The sequence below is a fragment of the Lagopus muta genome, chromosome 2, assembly GCF_023343835.1.
Source record: "Lagopus muta isolate bLagMut1 chromosome 2, bLagMut1 primary, whole genome shotgun sequence".
In the NCBI taxonomy this organism is placed as follows: Eukaryota; Metazoa; Chordata; class Aves; order Galliformes; family Phasianidae; genus Lagopus; species Lagopus muta.
The window spans coordinates 17,753,934-17,774,242 of NC_064434.1; the positions used below are offsets into that span (position 1 = coordinate 17,753,934).

General features: G+C 41.8%; 1 protein-coding gene across 25 annotated transcripts in view; it reads left to right on the forward strand.

Annotated features, from left to right (window-relative positions):
• Window positions 1–329: 329 nt before the first annotated feature.
• The window catches only part of MYT1L (myelin transcription factor 1 like), a 300,542-nt gene continuing 280,562 nt past the window's right edge, over window positions 330–20,309 (forward strand). For 17 of the 25 annotated variants that reach the window (XM_048936655.1, XM_048936645.1, XM_048936659.1 and 14 more), the window contains exon 1: window positions 2,594–2,729. The gene's annotated coding sequence lies outside the window, so the exon portion shown is untranslated. The other 8 variants (XM_048936649.1, XM_048936650.1, XM_048936651.1 and 5 more) reach the window with 8 other exon arrangements.

Consider the following 20,309-nt stretch of genomic DNA (forward strand, 5'->3'; position numbering starts at 1 on the left):
CAAATGAAATATTCTTCTGTTGAAGGAAGGGGAAGCAAGCAGCAACTTACAATGCAATAGTAAATTTTCAGTGCATAATTTCTAACAAAGCCTGTAAAAATAAGCTTTCATTGAAACACTCTTCAGAGCTCAGAAATACTTGCAAACGCATCAAAGGGCACAAGAGCTCCATTAATCTATCAATTAAATCACTTTGATTTTTCATGTCTGTTTTCCTATGTTCACATTCTTATCTTTTCTGATATTAATTTTTAACCCTATGAAAACATCTCATGTGAATTGCAGAGTTCCGTGCCACAGCAGTTTACATGGTAATCTCGGGGTGTCATCTTTTACCCTGCGGTGACTGCACATACCCTGGAGAGGTATTCTCACTCATGCGCTGAAGCCAGACTGGATGGTGAGCTCAGCCAGGCTCTCCTGGAGACAGGGAAATACAAGGTACCATTTTTTTTTTTTTTTAGCAGACTGTAAATGATTCCTATTCTTTGCTCCACAGAACATCCGATGTGGTGCCCAATCGGCTGAGAAAGCTGCACAGACGTCAGTGTCTCTGGGTGTGTGTGTGTGCGTGTGTCTGCACAGCCAACTGCAGCTGGAACCTCCATTAGAGCAACCCTATTGATTTCTGGTTCACACTGCAGTAACAGGGCTAGAGTGCGGGGAGGGTGGAGGGGGGGGGGGAAAGGGAGGGGGCCATTGAGGTAGAAAAAGACAGAAAAAATCCCAGGATGACTTGAAAACAGGAATTAATGGAAGGCACATCGGGCTGTGTGTGCATACATACAGCACATACTTACCAATTTCCAGAGATGTGGCACCATGCTGTTTGATTAAAAAGGAAAAGAAAAAGGAAAAAAAAAAAAGAAAGAAAGAAAGAAAGAAAGAAAAAAGGAAAAAAAAAAAAAAAAAAAAGAAAGAAAGAAAGAAAGAAAGACAGAAACAAAGCAAGGAAGGAAGGAAGAAAGAAAGAAAGAAAAAACAACCTTAACAAAAAAGCAGGCAGAGCAATCCTCACGAAACAACATTCTTCCAAGGTTTTAGATCCTGTGCATGCTTGGATCGACGTTTTCTCGCTGCTCTGCTTTGCACACCGAAGCTGTCTGCAAAATGTTAGTGTTTCATCCAAGGACTACAGGAGATGCCCGCTTTAAATTGCTCTTTTTCTGTGCACCCACTTATCTGCCTGGGGGGGGGGGCGGGGGGGGAGGGAGGGGGAGGTAGGAGGGTGTGGGGTGGTGGTCTTTAGAAATTCAGCTCAGTCTGTCAAATGCAGCACACATAAAGCTCAGGAAGTTGTTCTGCATTTACTGGCAGTCATTTGCTTGTGATGCATAATGCACAAGGTGCCATTGCAAGCTGAGGTGTAAAAACAAGGAAAAAATGATGTTTATGGTAGTGACTGAGCTTTCCTCTTCCTCTGAGGTTTCTTTCCCAGCTAATATCTGGGAATAATTTATAGCTGCATGTTAATACGTCGTCTTTGTATTTCAGCACATCTGCGAAGAAAATCCTTGCAAGGAAAATGTCTTTTCACAATCGCTGTATGTCATTCTGGCAAAATATCACTGCGAGCAGTGTACAATTAAGGGGGGAAAATCCCCCAGCACCGTTGACTGTTTGGGGAGTGGGGGAAGGGGTGACGGTAATACCTTTAAAAAATGAAAGGCGGTAAGCCATTATTAGCAAAAGCTATATTGAGCATGCTTGCCAGACAGGCAGTGCAGCTCAAGCTCTAGTTCCGCCCAGACATGTGCCTTGCCATTTTCATTTTAATCAGTCTGCTCAGGATGGCTGCTGATTCATTTTGCGGGATGGCCCCCTGGGAGCCAAGGTGGAAGCCTGAGGCGAGCTGCTATTGCATCAATGCAGCACTTCACATCAGACGCAGGGAGGGGAGACAAGGCTTCGGCAGCAGAACGAGTTCAAAATACCAGCCTCGCTATTAAAAAACAAACTAAAACACACCCCGCACCCCTAGCCAAATAAAAACTCTGTGGGAATAATTAAAAACAAAATAGGAAAAACCCCAAAACCCAGTCCCCTCTGCCCCACCCTCCCCAAATAATTAAATAAAATACAATTAGCAGAGAAAAATCTCTTCTGCTCCTGCCTTCTCCTTGTACCCTGGAATCGCTGGGGCCACCATTTCTTTTCACAGCTCCTCGTCTAAAAAGAAAAAGGATGCTCTCTATTTCTCTATTTACCTGATAACTAGCTGGGGGTGGGATACCTGATTTAGCTGGAGACTTTGATTTGTGGGATTGACAACCTTATTATGCAGTGAGCTTATTATTGATATTATTCTGCTCTCGGTTGCCATGACCACCTTGTGAGAGACATTCAATTTTCTCTCTTCCATCATCATTATCTATGAGGCCATCTGTTGTGGAAAATGAATTCAGCCTCATTTGCATGACTGATAAGCAAATTTTTTTTTATCTATTTAACAGAAGGTCATATGCCGGGGATTTGGAGCTGGTGAAAAAAAAAAAAAAAAAGTGGAGGAAAAAAAAAAGGCATCTCGAGAGGATGAGTGGGAGTGCGTGCATTAGAGGATGTATGTGGAAGTAAAACAGATCCCTCAGGCCTGCTAGCCTATCCTACTGCATTTGTCATTCCTGCCAGGGCGACATTTTTTTCCCCCTAAGCTTCTGCACACTAAAGAGAGTGAGAGCTTTTTCCCTGCAGTCTTCTTGAAGCCCCCTGATTTTTTTTACTCAGTGTTGGTGGGTGTATTTTAATATATATCTATTTTTTGAATTCCCTGGAACATGGGGTATCTTTTCAGTGTTCAATGAAGAAAAAAAGCAGCATTTTCTGGGTCTCTGTGGTATGCTTCTTACTCCTCATCCTTTCAAAGTTGTAGTAAGACAGGGTGTTTCTTAGCCGTGCTGAAATGTCTTTCTTATGTTTAACGTGTAAATGGTTAACGGTGCAGGTGTGGGATGTGTTTTATATAGGGTGGGGGTTGATTTTGTAGCTAACTGGAAAGATTATTGTGATTTTTTGCAGTTGTTCTGTAGCTTGTACTTAAACATCCATTGTTTGCTCTTTTCAAGTTCTTCTGACAATACTGCTGTGCAGCCGAAATTATACTGGGCTGTAGAATAGCTTATAAGAAATACTAAAGTGTGTGTTTACTACAGGAACGCATAATGTTGCATGCTTTAAGCATGTTGTTGTTTATATAAACTTGCTGCATGTTGGACGGTACTTGTTTGATATGGAGAGCCAGAGACAAAAACTTCTCAGATTAGAAAGCTCAAGTCTCCTCACAGCCAAAGACAATTAAAGAAAAGATTTTGAGATAATATATTTTTACATAAAAACTATGTTTGAAAACAGTGGATTTGTAGTTTAGGAGGGAACACTCACAAGAGAGTAGCAATTATAAAGAACACTATCTTAAATATTTTGTATCTGTAATACTTTTTCTTATTTTTTAAAGAGAAACTGCTCTATAAATAAGGCATGGTTAATTCAGTTAACCCTCTTAGTCTATACTTCAATTTTAAAGTAGTACAGATAAGTATGACTGTAGTCCACATAAATTTTCTGTGAATTTCATAATTTTATTAATTTAGTACTAAAAACCAACTGAAGAGTATAAAAGAAAAAGAATTATATTAGTTAGCAAAAAAGAAATAGTTTGTTAGCCTCTTATACAAGAGATGTTACACAGGTTTGCTTCTTCTATTTGTCACTAACAATGATTAAACTTAATGGAATAGAAGCATGCTATTTCTTTCTGTGTACTGAACAACATACATAGCCTTATCTAGCCACAGAAGAGATTTTTTAAAAGCAATGTTTATTTCTTTTCAACAGAAGTAATGTGTGCATTACTGTAGAGTTTTTACATGATAAATGTTTTTGCAAGGTTGACAATGCTCCTTTTAAAGACAGAAAAGGAGATACACAGTACTCTTTTTCTTGCAAATAAATGCAATTGTGTTTTATTTACAGTCTTCAGGGAATCTCTTTTTATATTTTACACTTACAATAGAGAAATGCTTGTGGATGCTAAATTAAAGGTGGAGTGAAGTTTCACTTTTATCGAGGTCAGATAGAGATCAGGTGTCTGACTTGCCTACATTAAGTAACTTACTCAAAATTACTTGATTAAAAATATTTTTTTTTCTTTTATTTTAGAAAATGTTCTGCAACAGATCTAGCATTAACTTGTCATGGTAATCTATTGCTGATAGCTGCTTAAAGAGCACTTTTTGTTTTTTTTTCTTTCCCTTATCCCTCTGATTTCAGAAACAGGATCTTGTAGATTTTTAAAAAGCAGTAAGATTTAATACTGCTTTTGGCATCAGCCATATTTATCATGCCTACTGAAGTCTGCAATGGAAGTTAGATTACAAAACTAATTTTACACCCAAAGTTCAGTACAGTGCAGTACTCTGGCAGCTGGGGCAGACTGTTTGAAATGGTGCTGGTTTCCTCAATGGACTTCATCTCGAAGTAATAGGATACTGTGCATTAGCAGGCTGCATGCAAAGGTTGAGGTCTCTGTCTTATCCCCCCCCACCCTCCTTCACTTGAATTGTCAGCATCTTCCAGAGGCTGGTGAATTAAAAATTGGTAAACTTCTGAAAAAGCCTAAGAGATAACACAGTCGGTTCTCTTCCCTTGCCCCCCAAAAGTTAATTACCAAGCTTGGTTGGATTCCTCCTCGCCACCCTGACATTTGACTGCTGCTAATTCACTGATTAATCTCATTAATGTGATTATAGTGGGATTTGTAGTTGGCTGCCATTGTTCTGCAGACAGTGCTATTCAGCCCGAGCACTTGCCACCTCATTCAGTTTGGCTGTGATTTTTCAAAGGCGGTGGGGCGAGCCATTGTGCGCGCCGTGCCCGCGCCTCGCCTTTCAGCACCGGGAGCTGTCCGCCGCTGATAGCAATTACCTCCAGCGCCGCCCGGCTTCCCACCGGCTCGCTGGCAACGTGGAGACGGCTGGCTTTCATCACCCTAATGATTCCGCTCGCTGAGGTAAAGGCAGGAGAGGCTTTTATGCCTTCTAATTAGGCGATGCGAAGATGGCTGTGGTAAAGCGTCAAATCTCTGCATTTCACTACTTCTGCCTTTCTTTTTAAAAAGCTGTCTTTGCGTGCATTTTGTTTTCTCGGAGATCTACAGGGCAGTGTAGCTTAGATAGAACTTCCTTGCAGCCATGCAGGTTAACTCTTAGGACATGAGGGACGTTACAGCTGTTGCCATACTTAGCCCGACTTCTTCACGGGGGGAGTGGAGGGGGGAAAGAGAGAGAGAGCTTTGTTGAGGAACATCATTTCGTTTATTTTTTATTTTATTTTTTGGACAAATAAACAATACATCTAGCTATCTAGCTTGCCACATCAAAACTGTTTGACCTCTGTAGCAGTACTGTGCCTGAGGTCTCTCCTCCTTGTGCACTGAAAATCCATTTTTTCCAGAGTTCGAATATTGTAGGCATGTTATGGATTGGAACTTGATCTGGAGGATCTTTTTAATGTTTCATTATGCATATGAATGACTTCTGCAGTCTTCAGTTGCAGCAGTATTTAATATTCAAGTTTCTAGGTTAGACGGTTTTAAATCACAGTAGGAAGAACTTTAAAGTGAGGCACTTTACACAACATTAGGGCATGATCTGCTCTGTCCTATTTGATATTTTGACTTTTATCATCTAGAAGTTACATTGTTATCATTTAATAACTGCCAACTGCACATGCGCAGTAACTTTTATATATATATATATATGTACATACATCTTCATTTTCATTTGTATTCTTTATAAGCATGACCATGTACTGCAAACTGAAGCCACACATTTAACTCTCTTGTGTTGCCAGGACGGACAGTGAACTCTTGCAAATTCTTGAATTAAGGATACTTTTTATGACAAAGTGTCTTGATGAGGAAAGGGTGGGATCTATTAAAGAACAAACTCTTTTAAAAGATTTAATATAGTAAATATCAGTGAATTCTCTGTAGCCATTGTATTTTATGGATAAAAAATGTTTGCATTCAGAACTGACAAAGTGCACTGAAACTGAAACAAGCTGATTGCTGCTTTACTATACATTTGACTTTTATGTAGTTTTACACTGATACCATATTTGGAATAAGATTTCCTATTTCCTCTTTATTTCCTTTTCTTCCCTTTTCTTTCCCACACAAAATCAAAAGCCCGGTGAGTAAAGCATTGTCTATTTAACTGCTTTTCAGAACTATACGTTTCAAGGCTGTATAAAACATGACTGTATAGGAACAGGTTTTAACAGTGACAGCCACAATATGCGGGCCAATTAAGGCTGCTCGTTAGCGGGTATATTCTTGTAATGCTCCTGTCAAGCTGAAATTGCACTCCCTTATTGACAGTAGTGGGTTCGTCTGATGCTTGAATTATGCTTTCTCTGCTTGTCTAATGTTCCAAGTCTCGTTAGAAACCGCTACCAGTGAGAACGTAAAAGAAACTGAAGGTTTTCAAGCATTCTTTACGTGAAATTTGCTAACCTGTCCAACTTAACCTTCAGGAAAAATACCATGCTCTCATTAACACTGCTTAAACACGACCTGCATCTCCTTTTCCCCATGGATAATGCGCGCTGACGAGACACAGGCTGGGGGAGGGAGAATCCATCCCACAACATTAAACCCATACCTTAACGTCTTATGGAGGATAATTAGGCCAATGAATCACCAGTCTCCCAAAATTGTTTTTTGCGTTTTTGTTTTTTTTTGTAAATGTTTCTAATTTATGCTTAGCCCCCTTTATCCCTAACACAGGATTTATATACCTTTTCCCCCAATTAAGGCAAGTATTGTTCTTGTCTTCTGCGAGAAAAGCATTGGGGTATTTCTTTGTGTCACCCTAAAGGTTGGAAAAGATTTTTTTTTTTCCAGCTAAATCCCCTTCGAGCTATTTTAAAAGTTTGAAAACACCTACTATGATATGTGTGCACCATCTTCACAACCCTATAGAGCTAGGTAGCATCTAACGTAACGTGGTTAGCTTGGGAGGGAGAAGACGAGCCTTGATTTCTGAAACGAGAACGCATTTATTCAAAGATTCTGCACTAAATCTTACACTGGAAAGCGATCAGGTTAATCTATAGTGGTATAGATAGCCCATATAAAAAGGACCTTGAATCACCAGGTGTGCGCCTGCTTCTAGGGCAGCACTGATGCAAGTGAAAAAAATCCAACCCCAGATTGCATGCAGTCAGGATGAAGCAAAGATGGAAGCTCGGCTCCGCGCTGTGAGCAGGAGGCCGCTCTCCTGCCGCCCCCCCCTCCGCTCCGCGCCGCCCTCCGCCCTCTCCTCGCCCGCACCCCTGCACCTGCGGCCCGGCCGCTCCCGGGGCTCCGCGCCTCGGCCCCGGGGGAGCCCCGCGAGTGCGGGGAGATGTAATCAGAGATGACAGAGAAAAATTAAAGGAGAAAAAAAAAAAGAGCGAGGTGGAGATGGGGGGCGGGGGAAGAGACACGTAAGTCCTTTTTTTTTTTTTTTTTTTTGCAATCTGAGGGAAACACTTCGTTTTCCACCAAAAACGTGTAAGTCGTGAGGGCTCAGCTATTGTTAGTCCCTGCCCCTGCAGGCTGGCTCTCCTCTAAATTCCTACGACAAACTTTCCCGAAAAAGCCCCTCTCCTGCCATCGCCATCAGAGCGCGGCTGCGAAGGGCTGCTGGCCCCTTCCGACTGCGGTGTGATTCCTGCAGGGCGGGATGTAACCTCTGTAGTGACCGACATGTCTGCGCTCCGCACGGCAGGCGGGTCGGGAGGGATCGCCTCCGCGGCTGGAGGAGGATTCCGTGCGACCGTGGGTCAGACCCCCCGGCCGCGGCCGCCGGGCTGTGCCCGCGGTGCCCTTGCGGCGGCTGCGAGGGGGGAGCGGTGCGGCGAGGGGGGGCTGCAGCAGCACAATGGCAAGGAGGAGGGCGGCGGGCGTGGGTGCGCAGGGAGGGCAGAGCGCTGCATGTGCGCTGCCTGCGGTGTTTCCCATAGGGCGTGCAGTCTGCCCGCCTGCGGGGATGGGGACCGAGGGTGGGATGCTGCGGGCATCGCCGGGGAGAGGCGGCACGGCGATGCCCGGGGCAGGCAGCGGGCACGGCACGGCCAAGTCCGCGGGGCTTCGCGTCCCCCTCCCCCGTGCCCCCCCCCCCCCCCCCCCCCCCCCCCCCACACACACACGGCTGCCGCTGCCCCCGCGTAAAGATCGCAGCCCCTCCCTCTGTCACCGAAATGACATTTCGGGGACGGGGTCGGAGGAAGCGGCGCCCGCTGGCACCCCGCTCCCGGCGGAGGGCAGCCGGTGCCCGGGGGCGAGACCCGCGGGGAGCTGCCCGGGGGCGGGCGCTGCGGCAGGCGGCGGGGGGCCGCTCCCCGCTATTGTCTGCGTGGCACAGAGCCCGCGGGTAGGGACGCGCTCCGCGGCTGAGCGGGGGCGGCGAGCACCGCAAATCTGCGTCCAATTGCCGAGGCAGAGCGGTGTCGAGACGCGCACGCAAAGCTTTTTGTGTGCGAGCCCTTGTTTCGTTGGGGCTGGCGATCACATCAAGTTCAGGTGCGCCAGGCGCTAATGGTGGAAGGCTGCTAATGTGTTCAGCCAGCGATAGTTGGTTTCTTTTGTTTCAAAAGGCAGCTCATAGTGCGAGCAGGTAAAATAAGCGAGGCTCTAGGAGCTCCCCCGGGTTACCTCCGCAGACCCCGCAGAGACGCCCCAGAGGCTAGGCGATGCCTATTCCTGCTCATTATTTCCCTTCAAAGATACAGCCGGAGGTCGACCGGTTCGGGGGTGGGAGGGCCGCTCCGCGGCGGAGACACCATTTTACGCCGGTAGCGGCGGCGGGGCGGTATTTTTAGCGCTCCCCCTCCCCGGTGGCCGCGCCGCGTTCGCTGCCCGCAGCGCTCCGCGCCGCCGGGGAAGCGACCCGGGAAGCCCTCGAGGGCGCCCAGCGCGGCCCCGACCCGACCCCGTCCGCCCCCGTCGCGCCGTCGGGGGTTGGGCGTGCGCGGCCGCAACTTGAGCCGCGCGTCGGGAGCGGGCGCGGGGCTGCGCGTCGTCGCGCTGGTGGCAGGAGGAGGAGGAGGAGGAGGAGGCAGGGTAAGTGCGCGGGCCGGGACCGGGATGCCGCAGCGGTGGGGCTCCGAGGGCACCGCTGCCAGCCCGAAGCTTCCGCGCTGTTTTTAAATGGAGGCTCGGGCTGATCTGTCGGGCACGGGGCTGCACGCATGCCCGTCTTTTCAGCGTTCGGCGGCGGTGGTGGTGGTGGTGGCAACTTATTAATTTCTGTCTCCGACTTCATCGAGCCCGTTGGTTTGCCGTCTGAAAGCGTTATTACTTTTGTCCATGTGGCAAAATAATTAGCATACAGATGAGAAGGGATCCTGCCTCTGAGCCTCAGTTGCGGGAGAAGATGTGCAGTGCAAAGTTGATTGGATGAATGGAGAACAAATGGTGGGCGTTCAAAAGCATTAGGAGAGTTTTGTTGTCGTGGAGCGGGTCTGTCAGTTTCCTGGGTGAACGTGGTAAGATGGAAGGCAGGGTGGCTGGTGCTGAGGCGGCTGCTTGATGGAGCGTGGCCTACTTGGAGGTGTGCGGTTGGATCGTGTGTGGCCGCTGCCTTTGGACTACTCTGGTTTGCGATTCTGCGGCGTTCCCTTCGCGGTTCCCTCAAGGTAAATATGGCCTTTTGTCGCTGTTGTTGTGTGCAGGCACTTTGCTGTTGTTGACAAAGTGATGGAAAGTTCAACTCTCGGGGCAGTTAACAAAGAATAGCCAGGCTTTGGACTTCTTCCCTGCGTGGAACTGGGGGATGCGGAGCAGCTGAGGGCCCTCTCCCACTGAAGTCTGCGGGGAGTTTGACATTGCTTCCCTGCGAACAGGATGGAGCCCTCTGAGGCTGTTGTTTTAGGAACGACTGCTGCCTATTTTCCAGAACAATGTGGGTAGATCTGTAAAATTAACAACTGCTGCTTCAGTGAAAACCTCGGTGTGATTGCTTGTGATTGGCGTGGTATGTATTTTCTTGACTGGAAAGAAAAAAAAATGCTTATTTAACACAAACTCACAGTGATTCTAAAACCTGAAGTTATTGATTGACAAATTAAAGTGAGTCTGTGCTCCACATATCTCCACCGTATATGTGTCTTTTTGCTTTAGTGAAAGGAGAAAACAAAATAAAATAAACAAGCTATTTTTTGAATTCTGTGGGTTTTTTTTTTTTGCCAGATGATAACACTGAGTCAGTCTGGAATCCCACTTCTCGAACACAGCATCCATTGATGGGCATTTCTTATATAATTCGGATGCTGTGCCTGAAATAAGGGATGCTGTAACATCTGGTAACGTTTGCTTTTTCTGTATAGTCATTTAGGAGTGTTTTTATCCAATTTTAATGATTCTTAATCTCCTTAAAAATGGTGATTTTTCGTTTTAACTGACCTAATTTTGAAACTGCAGTTAAGGTTGGGGTTAAGTAGAAATTATTATCCTTTAATGGTCTCTGTGTCATCTTTTTTGATAATTTTAGAACAGTTTGATGACCGATTGCCTTTCATTTGAGAAGTATGGGTTTTTTGTACCTTTAATTATGTTGGCTTGGAGAACGACGGTATGTAGTTCCAAACAATATTTAGTTTCTACCACTCTCTATTTACCTCTCTCCCACTGCTTCTTCCTTTAGTCGACATTTCAGATTTGCACAATAGTTTAGTTTCAAAAAATTACCAAGCAAAACTCTTTGTCGTGTCTCTCTTCAACCAAAAAAATCTTGGAATATGCTGTTAACCCTTTGCAGGCAGTGGGCAGGTACTTCTGCTGATTGCCCAAGGTTCTTTAAGTTTGGAAAGATAAGGTTAAACTTGGTTGCTGTGCTGTAGCCTGGTGAATGTGGATGTGTCTAGTTATTTGCAGTATGGCATGTTTAAAAACAATCGAGATGGCAACATAATGCTCCTAGCCTTAGAAATACAGAGTGATGTGAGGCTATGCACAATAAAGCAGATTTTTTTTCAATGTTGGGGGGGGGGGGGGAGGGAAGTAATGACTGCATTTTTTTTAAGAATTGTGTGGATTTATCAAGTGAAACAAAGAGAATAGCAGTTGATGGCAGTGAGTAAATGCAGAATTCAGCACATTTTAAATGAATCAGAAAAGAATTCAATTTTGTATATATTTTGCAGCTTGAACTTTCTGGAGAGGCAGTGTTGTTGTTTTTTTTTTCTTCCCTGTTATTCCAACCAACAAGGGCAGTAGTTTAGTACTAAACATTGGAAGTGGTTTCTTTGTTTTGGGTTCAAATACCCACATTTTCAAAAAGGGCAATTTTTGTCATAGTAGTTCTTAGTTCACAGTGAGACTTTGTAGTTTTATTCTGCAGTCTTGTATCTCTGCTATTATAGAATTGAGTATCTGTGTTTGGAGACAAAGACAATTAAGAAAGAAGAGAAGCTACTTCAGTGTATTCAGAGCTATATTATTTCTCCACGTTTGTTAAGGACAATTCCTGAGGTTCTCCTTTATTGCTCTTTAATTTTTGTGTTGAGGAAATGAACAAGATAGATGCAAAGAGGATTTTGATTATACATACATGCAAACGGGTATATGGGGATTTATTAACTAGGCATAGAAACTTTGCAAAAAAAGGTACTGTTTTGAGAACTGTTCTGCAGCAGTCGGGCTTTACATAGAATCCAGAAGAATACAAATGTAATTCCCATCCCTCAGCATGTCAATATGAAATCAGCACAGGCATTTCTTTTTAAAATGAGTAGTACAAACACATTTGTAAAACCAGGTTCTCTGTGATGGAACCTATTTCTTGATCAAGTACTGAGCACAGTAGTTGTCTTGTTGAGAGAGTCAGTGGTGGAAAACTACTTTGCTGTTAAACATGTACGCAATACTGAAGAATATCTTTATGGAAGTAGTGATTTTAATATAATTTTGCCTGAACTTGATAAATGTTTGTATCATGTTGATCAACTTCCGATAAAGATGTGAAGTTTTTGATAGCACAGTGCAAGAAAACTTTGATTTTAGGTTACTTACTGACCTTTTCTTTCTCATTTAAGAAATCATGAGAAAGGTAGTAGGATTATGAGTAATGCTTTAAACAGAAGTGTAGCCAGACTTCTTTGGAATGAAAATGAGTGCAGGAAAAATAGCATCATCGCCACATATCTTAGATTAAAAAGTCACAAAGAGAGCAAGTCAAAGCTTTTGTAGACTATTGACAAAGATTATCTCCTTACAATCCTTCACAGTATTTTTTCTTTTTCTTCTGTTAGAACCATATTGAATATTTTAACCATAGAGGAAAAAGCAGCAAAGTGTGATGAAACTGAAATGAAGGGGGAATGTGTTGTGTTGGGAGGGGGAGTAGGACGTGGAGTCAGACACAATAGGATTTTTGATCCCTTAAAAGGGATCAGGAAAACAGTAAATGTTGTTATTAGATTGGGTTTAAAATCTGTTCTCAGATGAGATTTGCAGTGTGCATGCTAGTTCAATATGTTTGCACTGAAGATGCAGATGCAGAGCTCAATCACTAAGTAACAAAACTACCTGACTTGGTTGTGGAAACAATCAAGGCTGCAGGGCACCCCATAGAGATCCATCAAATCAGGTCTGGCATAGAACTGTCTGGTAGGTTGAAAACATGAAGAAATCAATGCTGCGTCTGCCAGTAGACCCTTTGGTTTGCTGAAACTCCCACCTGCCTAATGCACCTGGGCAATTGGTTTTAGAAACCAGTTTCCTTCAGGATAAATTTTGTGTATCTCGAGGCTCCATCGTAAGCAAATTGATTATAGCACTGCACCAGTCAAACTCATGAACATCTGTAAGAGCACAGATTTTCAGTGTAAGCAGCACTTGGGTCTCCTCTTTTTTGAAGTATTGAAAGTATACATCTCTCATACCTTATGTCAGCACAGGAAATTGACTAAAGAGGACACGGTATACTATGAATGTTTGTTCACATGGCATAACTTCAGCTGTTTCAGTCTGAATCTGGCAAGTGTTTTCCATCACTACCTGCAGTGGTGAAGAGAAACAATATAAAGTAGCAATTTTTTTTTTTTTTTTTTTTTTGGTAGGTTTAGTAGGTTTTAAGAAGGCTGCTGTTTTGTTTCTACTTTGTGTGAGCTTTATTCTGACCCTAAATGAAAGGCAGCAATAAGCTTTGGATTATCTTTCTCTGGAGTGGTAGGCCAAATGTATTTCTCATGCAGTTTGAGAACAAAAGAGAACATCTCCTCAGTGTCTCACGTTTGAAATTAATAAGATTGTTTACAGACAGGATGCAAAAGTAGAGAGTATAGTAGCCATTCAACAGAGCCTACTCAATGAGTAGCTTATTTTTCTAGTCTTTCTAGTGGTGTTTCACATGCATTTGTATAAATGGTGATATTGAAAGATGTAATACCACATGTATTTATCTTTCCTATAATTAGTTTGTTCTATTTTTTTCCAAGGGAAATTCCCTTTTCTCCTTCTGTCTCCAGTCATTGCTAGAGGATATTATTACCAAGGGAATAAAATTTTATGCCTAATTTTAGTGTTCCTCTGCCTAATGTGGTGTGAATAAGTACCATGTTACAGTATTTAAGCCAGTCCATCTTTGTCACTTCCTGAGCAATTCCTGTTCAAATGAAAGAGCCAAAATTCAGGAAGAGGGAGCATCCAAGATTTGTTATGAGGATGAACTGCAGAGAGGGATTCTTCTCTCTGTTGGCATGGTTGCATAGATGCTCTGGCATTCCTTTCAGAGCTGCAGCAGGGATGTTCCCTGTGTAAGGATCAGGGAATACCCTTAGAAAGGGTTCCCCAGGCCTCACAATTCCTTGTTAAATCGAATGTCTTAAGCTACTCAAAAAATCAGAAAATTATGTCTGTTCTTCTTGATTTGTTTTAGTAACATATTTTCAGAGGATTTCCTCTGTTGTCAGAAGGGGAAGAGATTAAAGAAGAAACTGTTTATAAAGCCTTTGCATACCTTGTGATTGTTATATTCCACATGTAAATATCTAGGATTGTTTTCCAGATACATGCATATGTAGTGAGAAATAAAGCTGTCATGTCATTTTCATAAAGAAAATGACAAGGTTGAGTACAGGGCTTTTTATTTTCTGTGCTTCTTTTTAGTGTTCTTGGCATGTTTAAGGCAAGTTGCTATGAATCCAGAATGGTGTTTTTGCAGTGACTTAGTTATGCAGCATAGTTGGACTGATTTAGTTGACACTACAAAGTAATGCTCATGTTTTGTCAGCAAATACACACAGACCATTCTGGGTCTTGTTAGTAAACATCCAGAATGGATGCAGGTTAAGGAAGACTAACTCCAGAGACAGATAAAAAAAAAAATGTCTATTCCAACACTAGTAAGGTGTTGTGTATTTATTATTTCTTACTAAGACAAACTTACTGTGTTCATCAAGAAATTCATAATGCTCTGACTCACTGGCTGTTGACCGTTCTGTCCCCAGTCTCAGACTCTGTTTTCCAGTGATGAAAAAGCACTTCTCTCAGGCTTTTGAGTTATTCGATGTGTTTCTGCCAGAGCTTAAGGCATTACTCTGTAGGGAGTTAATGGATTTTTGGTATTCCATGAAAGTAGTATACTTCTTCTGTCCTCAAGGATGGTAGGTGCAGGTCAGGCTACAGCGTTCTCACAGGAATTAAAGTCTCACTGGGACATCAAAAGTAAAAGATGCAGAGACTGATGTGAGGAATGAGTAACAATGTCATACTGGGGAAAGAGAATCAAATGTTCAACTCAAAAGAAGCTGCCAGTGGAAAAACTGAGGCCCTATTAACCAGTAAGAGGAATTAGATACTAAGGAAGATGAGAAATCCATGATCATTTGGGCATATGACCTCAAAACAAAGAAGAGGACTTCAGAGATGGTTATGGACAGCAAACGTGTTGAGGAGGGATACTTAGAGGAGTCAGGAGGGTTACTTAAGTAAGGGGTACTTCATGACTTCATGAAGACCAGCTGGAAAAACAGGGAAAGCTCAGGTGGGTTTATTCACATGTGCTATTTCTGGTGTTTCTTTCTCAACTCTAGGAACTCACTGGTTCTCATTTCCTTTATTCTTCCTCAGACTGGTGTCTTTATGGGGATAGGGTGCCTTTCAAATAGTTTATTTCAACATTCCCATGTGAACTGTCAATCATATGGAAAATATAGATGAGATGAATGGACCCCACCCTGTATTCATAAATGTGTGTGCTAAGTCTACATATATATATATATGTGGGCATGTAGAATTTCTGATGATCATGAAGGGGAAGAAAACAGTGGCATTGAAAGAGATATCTAGTATTCATCTAAAATAGATGGGAAAGATAAGACTGTAAGCTGTCTTGTCACCAAAGCTGTGTTTTCTCTGAATAAAATGTGGACATGTAGTATGAACCTCCTTCCATATATGCAGTTCTTCATTTTTCTGAGAGGAAATGAAATAACTTGTTGGTTGGTTGGTTTGGAGAACTTACTGCTCACTGAATTAAGCAATAGCAGCCATCCACTTTCACTAGATTTTCAGGTTGATCTTTGCATGAATGTTCCCCTTTACCTTTAGGACACTGTCACTGTTTTTCAGCATCTGGTTTTTAAACTTTGAGAATGAGGTTTTTGGGAGGGCCTGTATTGCTTCTCCTTTTACAGAAAATTATACTGCCTCACCATCACGAGCTCTGGAGCTCCTTGCTGCAGAAAGGCTGGTGACATGTCTGGGTAAACTCCAGCTGCTCTGAAGAACCTTCTCAAGGGCTCAGCACTTTCTGAACAGACCATTTCCTCTTCAGTCATATTTATTACTGTGGTTTTACAGCAGATATGTCTGAGTTCGTATACTGCATGCCAGTTCTGCAGAGGGAAAGAGCAGCCATTGCTGGTGGATGTTCTGAACTATCCACAAGTCTGACTCTTCATATTTCATGATAAAAAAATATATATATGGGGAGATAGATGAATTCTGTAATCTACCCAACTCAGCATGTTGTGTTTTTTTTTCTTTTTAATTGGTTACCTTGACCAAGAAGCAACAGATGATAATTAAAGAAAAGTGTAGATCTTTTCCATAGGTCTCTTTGTCCCTGGTGACACAACAGGTGGGAGAAAAGGCACACTTGGAATAGTGTACCTAGAAGTCTAAGTGTCCTGATTCAGCAAACACAGAGACTGCAAAGCAGTATGGAGCAAAACACTTGGTCATTTCAATTCAGTGTCGTTTTGCTTTATAGATAGCTCTGCGGACCAGGTCTCATCCCATATACCTTCTTTCTTTACTTCCTACCTGCCCAAGAGCCAGCACAAATTGCCACAGTGTAATTTCCAGCCAACTCCAGGAGAAAGTAAGGGTGTATGACAGGAGTGCTCATGTGTTAGTGACTCATGCACTTATTTATCATTTTACATATTTGTTATGGTTAATAAAGTTTTATTTTGTGAAGACTGTGATGTATTTAATCTGTTAAAACAAAAACAACTCCCTTTACCTACTCATAGAATACCCTGGGTTGAAAAGGACCACAATGATCATCTAGTTTCAACCTCCCTGCTATGTGCAGTCACCAAATATTTGTCACCAAATTCACTAAAATATGGTTTACTTGAAACTAATTTTTTTAGCAGTTGTAGGTATAGCTTACTCTAAGAGCAGAGCAAGCAGATCTAAAGCAGCACTGCCAGTAACACATATGAGTGTTTTCTTGTAAAGCTTCTAGAAATTATATTCAGGTTGGCTCCTACAGTTGCTCTTTTGTGTTCAGAATCATCAGTCTTTCTACTCTCACTGAAAGCATCTTCATTTTTGTTTTAGAGGCATTTTTTAATTTGCCAAATACACATCAGAAACCATTGGGCAATTCTTGTATCTTTATTTCCAAATGGCACTTCAGGAGCTAGGAAAGAAAAGATATTCTGGCTTTTTGAAAATTGTAGTTAATAAAGTAATGGTATCATTGTAATTATTATCGTCTTAAAAACTGTTTTTGCATTACTATACTGCAAAAGCATTCCTAAAAATGAGAGCTTTACATAGGTTTCATAATTGCACTGCAGTTAGTGAACCATCATTACTTACCCAACTCAACAGTGTCATTTGTGTTTATGCAGATGGAAGTTAGGAGAAGGAGAAAAGAGGTATTTTGCCTACTAAATTTTTTTTGCTTTCCTACAGTTTGCATGAGTATCAATTCTTACACCTTTATAATAATCATGATCACTACAGATTTGTCAATGCCAAATTGCTAGCCAGTGGTGGCAATTGGGGTTTACAGGTTCATAGAGCCTGTATGCTGCCAGTTTTCCAGGGTGCAAATACCTTTTATTTTTAGGCATTTGCACTGAAAGGTTCATGTGAACTCAGCAAGCAATTACAGGAACTAGAATGACAGTTTTCTGTATCTGAAAGCTTTGCTTCTGCTGTTGACCTTGCTAGATTTGCATCATGATTGTTCCAAGGGCTAAAAATCATGCTGTGTTTACGTGCCTGGCGAATACCTGTATTTTATCCCTACTTCTATTTTTTGCCTCTGTCATCTGCTTTTCCTCAATTTTCTTCCTTTCTTGAAAAATCTGCTGATTAAATTTAAGCTCTGTGCATGTGGAGAAAATAGATGTGAATCTATGGAGCAGACATAAGAACTTAATTGGTTTGTGTATATTTCTAATGCTGCTACATACTCAGTATGGAAAACTGGAAACATGAAAATTGGGAAATTAAGAATTTAGGGAAGTTGAGTCTAAATTCTTAAAACTGCTTGGGCAGAGCGCTAGCATCCCACAGTGCATTGCCAAAATGTCTGCAAACTGCACTATCAGAATTTCAGTATAGTTTTGTCTATTGGAGTCATTTCTGGGAAACATCGTATTTGTAAAAGCCTTCAAAGTGGCACAAGCAATAAACAAATTGCATTCCCAAGAGCTGTAGGGTGGCACAGCTGTTTCTTAGAAAGGTTTCTGCTATAGGCAGGACTTAAAAATAAAGTCGGTTTCTCCTATGACTGTTTTTCTTGCTCATGTTCAGTATTTTGACTTAAGGATGCAAAGAAGTCATGAGATTCGAATTGTCCCTTATTTTTGACAGCTGAGGGATGAAGAGAGAAAATACTGAGGACTGAAAACTGAGAAGGCAGAATCAGTGCCTATGATGACAAATACATAGTTGATACATATTATGGCTTTTCAGCTTGGAGAGTTACAGATTTCAGAACATAGCTTAACGTTTTTTGAAGAAGCAGCTTTGACCTGACTGCTGACTGTAACCCTAAAATGACTAAAAGAGTCTCAGATAGTGTTCCCACATACTCTTAGCTGTTATTTTTCTGCTGAAACATCAAAATGTTACAGCCATGGTAACAGCAAAAAGAATTTGCCAGACAGCTTTATAGAACAAGGAGACAGTGCATTTGCATGGATGCGTTTACAGAGCCGGTGGCCTAATCCTGTTCCTTCTGAAGTCATTCTTTAGTGCATTTTGTATTAGTTTCTAGGTCTGCCAGTTGTTAACCTACACGCTTTCCCAGTGTGTCTTTCAAGGCAATTTCATTTAAAATATTAATATTATATTGTTACATTAATTTTTGCTTTATCAGTTGAATTCTTGACTGCTTTATCATATTGCCTCACAGTCTGTATAGTAAATCTGAGTTTGGCACGCCATTTCTGTTGGTAGTTTTTTGGATAACCATAACCTTGGTTGTGATAAGACTGAAAACAGTCTTTCCCCAAGAGGCATCACGCCCATGACATAAGCCAAGAAATATTTTACTGTTCTCTCCAGAGGCAAGTTGCTGCACCTGTTTACAAGTATCTTGAAACACTGATGATCAAAACAGGATCCAAGTGAAAGGGGTAGGATATGTTTATTAAGCAGCCTTTCTCTTTACAAAGCTCTGTGTCACTGTTAGATTTTAATGGTGGTAAGGTAGTTGTTTTTAAATATACTCAATGTTTGCCACTTTTACTTCAGCTACCTTTAAGCTTTTTTGCTGCCTTGAACTCTGCACAGTGATTTACTGACGTAATTAAAAAAAAATCTGCATGGAAATGGAGAGCATACAACTGCTTTAAGTATATAAACCCTTCTATGCATCATATGAGACAATATACAAGTCTGAATACATTGCTGCAAATCTTGAGAACATCCTACATTATTTATTAATAATTGCAGCTGTCTGCTAGGTACACTGGGAGGAACTTTATGCTTTAGGAAATGATACGGCGGCTTGTAGACAGATTGTAGCAGAATAAAATCCTGATTCCTGTATGATGTACTCACCTGGGTGCTCCTGTTGAACTTCATGGGAATATTCATCTGCTGTTCTGAAGATAAACTTAAATATTTACCAAATTAGAGTCTAAGCATGCAAGTCAGAGATCAATTTTGCTACTTAGTGGAGCTTCAAGACCAAAGAAACTGCACATTCATCAAAATGGAAGATCTTTGGAAGTTCCTGTTACAAAAAAAACTGTAAGTGGGACACCAATGGAGGGAAAAAAAAAAAAGCCAACAATATTTATCTTTCCAAAATTGAACAGTTTGATTTTCTACTAGAAATGGCTTTTGGGATACTTCCTTAAATTATCTTATAAAATCAGCTACAGTGAAGTCCGAAATACGTTTGATTAAACCACATGGTCCCATTGAACTCACATGACTTTGATACTATTCGATTTGCCAACCATCTCATTTTAAATTAACAAGCATGAATAAATTAACCTTGTATGTCAAAACCTTTCTCAAGCTGCAGTTGCAGTGATTTATGTGGTACCATCTCCTTCAAATTCACTCAGTTCAAGAGGACTCAGATCCACATATCTCTGAAGCCTGCTAAAGTGGCTCATTTTTCCAAGTGCTCAGCAGGCATTGCTGAAAGCCTCATGTCTGTAGGTAGGGAGACATCAGAGAATGGTAATTCTCTCAGTGTTGCAACTTTGAATTGGGCTTACATAGTTAAAAGATTATTTTCAAAGTAGTTCTAATCACTTGACGTTTACTTACAGTCATAGGATTTCCTGGCTTGTCACTGTTTGGCAGAGATGTAGAAAACAGAACTGGATGCACTGCATTGCTTGGATAACATTGTGCAAGTCCTTTTGTCTTGTGAAATGCTTTTGCATGTGAACTAGCTACGTGCTGCTTTGCAGTGAACTATTACTTAATACATTTGCTGTTTTTGACCTTTTCTACATAGTTTTAATAATCATTATATCTTTTCTAATACAAAAGTCACTTTGCAAATAGTTGATGTGGCCTGAGAGCAGATCTGCAGATGCTGCCACTAGGATTT